We start from the raw sequence: 8,001 nt of genomic DNA, 5'->3' as shown, positions 1-8,001 counted from the left end.
TGCAGCCTCTAACACAAATCCTGGCTGCGCCCATGTCCTATGGGACGGTTGGAAAAAGTATGGTCCCTCCAAACTATTCTGCCTCTACAAGCAGGATTAGGGTCTCCAGTTGTTGGTTTTTTTGGACTACAACTCCCATTATCCTTAGCTAGCAGGACCAGGGGTCAGGGGGGCTGGGAATTTTAGTCCCTGAACAACAGCCAGAGACCCAAGTTTTGGGAAACCCTGCACAAGCCAAAGGTGTGCATGTGGGATAGATAGTGTTCAGTCTCTATAGTTCAGCCTTCACCAGCCTAGTGCCTTCCAGGTTGGGGCTGTTGGGAGTTGTGGTCCGAAACATCTGGAAGGTGGCAGGTAGACGAAGACTGTTCTGGCGTCTTGAGATTGAGCAACTTTGGAGTGACAGCGCGTTCTAGGGAAGTTCAGTGGAAGGAGGACCACAGCGCTAGCCGCGTCCAAACCACTGAGCCTCTGGGGCTTGCCGATCGGAAGTTCGAATCCCCATGACGGGGTGAGCTCCCATTGCTTTGTCCTGGCTTCTGCCAACCTAGCAGTTTGAAAGCACACCAGTGCAAGTAGATAAATAGGTACCGCTGCTGTGGGAAGATAAATGGCGTTTCTGTGCCTCTGGCTTCTGTGACGGTGTCCTGTTGCACCGGAAGCAGTTCAGTCATGCTGGCCACGTAACCTGGAAAGCTGTGGACAAACGCCAGCCTGAAAAGTGAGATGAATGGCACAACCCCTTAGTCGCCTTTTCATTTTAAAATATAATATGGTAGAATCTGTTTTAAATTTACTTTGGCAGTGTGAAAGCACTGATAGTTAAAGTATCTTTGGAATAAGATTAATTTATAAGTCATATAAAAGGGGGGCTGTAAAGATGGTAAAACCCATTTGATGTCACTAACTCCACACATGCACTGAAGGGGGGGGGAATTTATTGCAAGATTACGTTTATGTTATGAAGAGGCAATGTTGCCAGGAATTTTAGATCATCACAATCAAATTGGTGCATGGGAATAAAAGAGTTTATGGTAAGTAACTTCTCTGAAGGCAAAAGCAAGCTTTAAATATGTTGTAATGGACAAACTGGCCAAGTTTCACTTAGTCATTATTTTTAAAAGGTTCAAATGATGGATTCAAAAGTGGGACGTACAACAAAATGTTATTGTTCCGGTTTAGCATTCCAGCTAGATATGCCCTATTTCAGAATGCTCCTTTTCATTCCCCTTCTACCACTACCTAGCCACACCAGTACTCTATATTGTGTGACCACTGATCAGGCTCACTCTTCATTGGGCTGCTTCGTTTCCAAAAGGAGTCCGTTTTTATACACCCAGTTGTTTCAAACTGCACAGTATTAATATCTGCAATATGTTGCGCACAGAAGTCTTTGCACTAACTGGTCAACTTCATTGGATAGAACCCACAAAGTATATCAGGTAGTAAATTTCTCAAAATCACTGGTTAGTAGAATAACCACAAAATAAATGTGCCACAAATACCTGTGCTTCCCATTGCCCTGAATCTGAGCACGAAAACCTGGCTCCCTGCTCTAAAGATTACATATGTTTGACATACCATTCAAATAACTTTTAATGTCCAAACACTGTGGTTTGTCTATATTTACTGTACGGCATTCCTTCCAACATTGTAAATGTTTACTCTTTATGCACTGTTACAAGCCATGTTTTATACTACTGTTACTTGTTCCTGTGTTGCTTTAAAATGAAGCACTAAAATACAGTAAGAAACATGGTATGTACAACTGGCTTACATCTTCTGTGCAATGAAGAACTCCAGGAGGTACAGTAGCTTCCCTTTTGCTTTACTCTTTCACGTAGATATAAAGCTACATTTAATACAGCTTGAAGCAAATGAAGCTTCAGTTTCAGTCCATAAACAACTTACTTTGTAATTATGTGCATTAGCTTCATTACGATTGCTAGAGAGGAAGGGATTTGTAGGCTGTAACCACTTGAGTTCTAGCATGCTTTACTAGATACCTTGATGAAAAATAGTTCCAGAGAATGGAAGACAAAATATCTTTAAAAGCATGCTAGACTTCATGTGGTTGTAATTCTCAAGTCTCTTCCTCTCAGTCAAGGAATTATATCAAAATATAGCAATGAATTATAACAAATTAAAGGTTTTGCAGACATGTTTTAATGTTAGGAAATCATACCTATATTATCAAATCTGCTTAGATGTATTAATGTCAATGTTCTGTTATGTCTTAGATGTCTTCTTCCCCCTTCAAAACTTATAGCTTTGGGGATTCAAACACAGGTTTTAAAACGTCTATCTGCTGATGATTTACTCCAAAGTCCATTTTTGCATATGTCTGAATACGTCCCTGGTTTCTAGCAGCAACAATAGCAGCCTGGAAGCAGTGCAGATGTTTCTTTGATTGTATCTAGGGACATGTCAATGGTATTCTTAGAAGCAGAAAGATTTTGGCTTGGCAAGACAACTGGTGGCATTTTTCTCCTCATTAAAACATCAGCTTGATAAAGTCCATATTCCACTGCGTTCCAAAATGTTCAAGCTTTTTTAAATATTAGCATTCTAATCATTACATTGGACCCATTACATGCACAGGCTTCTAGCAAATTAGCTTTTTAGAGAGCTCTTCTTTTAAGGTCTTTCCTTCCATCAAGTTGACAAGTGAGAAAAAAGTCATTCTTAAGATTGCCAGTCCTGGATGCTTGTCGAGACAAGGAGGTTATAGTGAACAGTTAAATAAACTCGCCAATAACTCCCTTCCCCCAGGCCCAAGTCTTGTCTCACTCTGAGTTGGAAGAAAATTCAGTGCCTTCTAAGTCTTAGCAATGTTCTTTGTCAACATCCACTAACTTCAGACAGCATGAGCTGCCCAATGACAGTTTTATATGTGTCTCTTGGTAGGAGAGCTTAGTACTATTGTAAATCCCGTCTATATTCACAACTGTTGTGAGAAGAGAGAGCCATAAAATAAGACTGAAGCAAGAGATGAAGTGCAAACTACTTCATTTCATACTTTTCATCCGATCTGAATCTGTAGATTCAGGCTGGTAAGCCTTTTTTAATTCAAAGTTCTAATTGGCAGTTATTTTATAAACATCCTGGCAATGTGTTTATGTCTTAAGCAACCAGTGTTCCCAGGGAAGGTAAACATTGTCATTTTCTTCAAAAGTGTTGTCTTTTAATAACATGAGGAATAAATTATACTGTCATTAATTAGGAAATGAGACTCAAAACAATGGTGAGAACAGAACGGGGGAGGGGATGCTTCACCTTTGCCAGCTCCTTATAAGACCATTTCATTGAAAAATATTTGCAGTAGTGTTGCTGATGGATGTGGCCCATTGTGGATTGCACACCATATAGCATTTTGTGTTTTCAAAACTGCTGTGGCCATGGGGTGGGGATATAGGGGGCTAGGCTATTTCTTGATGTACTTTTATTTATTTCAGCCATTTAAAAACAACAATTACGTTTCTGGACCTTCTACAGTGGTACCTCGGGTTAAGAACTTAATTCGTTCTGGAGGTCTGTTCTTAACCTGAAACAGTTCTTAACCTGAAGCACCACTTTAGCTAATGGGGCCTCCTGCTGCCTCTGCACCACCGCTGCACAATTTCTGTTCTCATCCTGAAGCGAAGTTCTTAACCCAAGGTAATATTTCTGGGTTAGCGGAGTCTGTAACCTGAAGCGTATGTAACCCGAGGTACCACTGTACTTGAAAGGAGAGTTCTACCAGCACTATTCTACACAATTGTTCATACCCAGCTCTTTCAACCATTCCTCAGAAGGCTTGGTTCCCAGACCCTTGATCATCTGGGTCGCTCTCGTCTGCACACATTGCAGCTTGTCAATAACCTTCTGAAATTGTGTTGCCAGATGTGGACACAGTACTTAAGGTGTGGTCTGACCAAGCCAGAATAAAGTAGTACTGTTATTTCCCTTGATCTGGACACTACACTTCTGTTGACTCAAGGCATAGACAATAGTAAGCCAGGTGGAGCAATGACCTGAATTGGTCTAAGGCAGAATCCTGTGTTTCTTCCCCTCAGTGGGCCCAGTTTTCCCTGCCACTCCACCCAAAGAGAGGATGATGCATAGAGGAAATGGCTGCCTGTGCTCTCGCTCTGGATAACATGAGATTGGACTTTACATTCCCCTGGAAGAATGACCATTTTGCCCATTTCTCCTTCCCACTGCTGCTCCATGAAAAGATGGGTGGGGAGGCCTTCCAAAACAGTGTGGGATCTGCAGCAAAGTCAGCTTCTGCTCTTCTTCTAGCCTCTGCTGGATCTCAGTTCCTTCTGCAAATGGACAACAACAATGGTTTGCACAACAACAATGCCTTTTAGTCCAAGCTAAAAAATGTGAACAGTGACTTTCAACTTGAAGAAGAATTCAGTAAGGAAAACTGCTTAAATGTAGGTCTTAATGACTAGTAAGAAATGAAACCAGTGAAATAAGTAAGATGGGACAGTCTCATAAGCTGAGCTACGTTCAACATATTCCTCATAGTGAGGGATACTTGAGACCTATGGACCTACATTGCCTGTGGAAATAGAGCACATGTTTCATAGCCAGGTATGGAACATACACTTTGTATGCCAATGTTGGCAGATTTCACCTCTAGTATCTTAAAACGATTTTGGAGAGCAGACTGGGGGAAACGCTTGACCTGGGACCTTGGAGCACTGCCAGCTAGAGTTGGCAATATGGGTATAGTACCCTCAGTAAAAGGCAGTTTTGTTGTTTGTAATTGTGGAAACGTAAATGAAATTGAGCTATCTCTGTTAGGCTCCAGTATTTAAGTCTTAATCATCTAGTTGAAACGCTAACTTTTGTATCACTTTAAAATATTGCTTCATGAAAGTATAATTAGTACCTCAATAAATAAATAATATCCTTTAGGGCACATATATTTCTAACCAGGGAACTGACCATGGTACTGTATGCACAGTCAGTTTCTCTGATGTGACAACAGAAGTGAGGAAAGAGCCCCTGATTATCCAGGAACTCTTTTCATCTACTTATGTCCTAGATTCAGTGGCGGAGCTTCAAGCTCTGGCAGGGGGGGTGGAGAGCAGGCGTGGGTGTGGCTGGCGCACATCCTGGGGGTGTGGCATGCTGCCCGCAAGGCCGTGGTGCAACACCTTCAGGGGCATGGCGCACAACGCTGGGGGGCGGGCAGCCACGATGGCATCCCACCAGGATCGTGCCGCCTGGGGCAGTGCGCCCCCCCATACCCCTGTTCCTCTGCCAGTGCCTAGATTTGGTCAGATGGACCTTAGAATTGAGAAAAGAGTTCTTTCAAAATAAACAATCTTGTAAACTTATTCTAAGGGATCCAGAAGTTGTAATCATTGTATAAATCTTTCCACAGGAAATAAAATGTGACCACTTTGTTTAATAATAATAATAGCAGCAGCAGCAGCAACTCAAAGTGGAAATGCATATTTAAATAAATAAATCCCCAGGCTTCTGGTTTGAAAAATTAGCTGGAAATAGAAAGTTGTAACCTGACACTGTATGTTTAATAGCAATCACTTGAAAGAAATCTAATTGAATATTTATATCAACTGAATATATTATATCATCAAACTAAAGCCTCACTGAGAAACAAATGCATGGGAAAATAAAGTAGTATTATAGGACCAAGCCACTTACATGAGTAAGCCAATGGGGTTGTTATGAGTAATGTCTGTAAAATGAGCTCAATTTCAGTCAATCTCCTTTGCTATTTTGTGATATTGATAGATATTGGTAAACATGTTTAACTAGTTATTTGTATTGTTCTCTCCTGTATTGGTCCCTGACAGCCACAACAGGTGCTGTAATTTTCCAACAGTTTGACTTCAACCCCAAATCCAACCCAAATTCCTCCATTGTCTCCCAAGACAGACGAATGCCAACAAAAATGTTTTGTTCTTTTACAAGCCAGTCCTAAACCTGGAAGATATGATTTTCATATTGGATGACAGTAGGGTATTACAATCTGGTGTAAACTCTCTAGAGATTTGATGTTCTGCTATACTTACTCCAGGATGTCAAAGGAGATATTTATGCAGATGTTTTTTGTTCACTTGGCCTTGTACACCTGGCTTCTGCAAAGCCTATGAGCTCCATAAACTAGTAAGTTTCAGCCATAAGTATCTTCTGTTAGCTTTGAGGTGATTCAGAAGAAGGAACAGGTAGGACTCACGGAAAAAAAGACATATTAAACAATGAGTCTTAACTAGGTTTCCCAACTGTCAGAAATCCCTTTGACATGGACATGAAACATATTGGGATGTAAATCTCAGAGGTTGTGGAAGCTGTTCTAGTTCTCATGCAAAATGTTGGCAATAGAACAGAAAACTTGGAGATACTGTGTATTTGGCTTCTAAAATGAAATATAGAAACCCAGGAGATTAAAATGGGAAATTCATCTGCTGAAACAAAGAGAAGTTGAGCCAAAGTCACTGGCATGAAGTGCAGATAGATGCCAAGAGCTCCTCAACTGATGTCTTCTGGCACCAAGGGAAACATTTCTCATTGGTATTAGTGAATCTGGGGGCATGATGAGAGATGGAGGACAGATTTAAAAAAACAACAACCAAAATCACTACGTTTCATAGGGGGCAATTCAAAAGAAAGTAAACATTTGTTGTGCAGCATTGGCAGCAAAGAAAGAGTCACGTAAAATATTTCTTCTGAGTTGAAGGTTCAACCATATAATCACAGTGAAAATGAACATCTAGAATAAGTTGCTATCAGATTTAGGGCATAGACAAAGGAAATTGATTCATTTCTGGACTAGATTAACTTTCTACAGTATAAAATGGAGAAAAATCCGAATAGCCCAATTATGTGCCTGTTCACTAAAGAGTGAAAAACTAAATTTTAACTCCTGTTTCTCATCTCTGAATGCCATACTGTATATCACTATTTTACTGTTTCAGACATAGGAAGGGTATAAGAGACTGAACAGGTTGGATAGTGTATGGTTCTGAGAGAGAAAGGTTGTGGAGTTGATAATCTCGTCTCCATTCAAACATAGACCTACCATTCTTTGCTTTCCTTCCAACTCACACTAGCCTGCAATTATTCTGGGTACTCTGGAATTCTGCTGCGGTCCTGGATTGGGCCTGTTATGAAGCAACCTGTAAGCTGAATGCAAAGCTTCTTTGGAACATGACCTCAGCTGGTGAAAGGATAGTGATCAGTCTCCATTATGCAAACATAGGTTGGACTTTTCACTACTAATCAAAGTTCACCCATTACTCCACTTATTGGCAGTTACTCCTGTATTCTAATCTTGATATATGGAGAACATTAAATAAGGCTATACACCATAAGTTAAATGCGCTTTGAGGGCTTCTTGACTTCGTGTACATTTAGAGGTTTGAGACATATAAATGTGTGCAGGCACGTTTGAAACAAGCCAGATCTGCTTACTTTTCCAACTTAATTGCAGAACGGGCAGACTGCCCTGCTCTCCTGCAACTTTTTAATGTAGGGAAACTTGTCAGACCTGGCTCTTCCTCTTTCAGCAGAAATGTGTGAGCTGCTCCCATCCACTTTTAGGACAAAATTAAGATTACTGGTGCATTTTTTTAAAAAAAATCTGGTACACAATGATTATATAAACATCAGCAATTTTAAAAATGTGGGCACATCATGAGATGCTTCTTTTAGGACACCCTTGAAAAACCAAAGATGCTCTTCTGTTCATGAAAGGGTTTCTTCTGACCATGCAGAAGAGCGCTGGGTGGAAAAGTGACCCTGAATCCAAATAAGTTGTTCCATTTGCACAATACCCTGCATAACACGTTGCACAAGCCTTTTCTGAAGACCTTTTTATGACTCACTGGAGTTTATATGTTGCAGCCTGTATCATTTCACAGGCCCAAAGCCTTCCTATTCTTCTTACACTCCCTGCAAAAAAAAGAAGGAAAATATGCTACTGTCATGGATGCTTTAGGTGAGATTCCTCCATTACAGAGGGTTGGACTAAATGAC

Source organism: Podarcis gaigeae (assembly GCF_964106915.1).
Source record: "Podarcis gaigeae genome assembly, chromosome: 11".
In the NCBI taxonomy this organism is placed as follows: domain Eukaryota; kingdom Metazoa; phylum Chordata; class Lepidosauria; order Squamata; family Lacertidae; genus Podarcis; species Podarcis gaigeae.
This window is presented reverse-complemented; position numbering follows the sequence as displayed.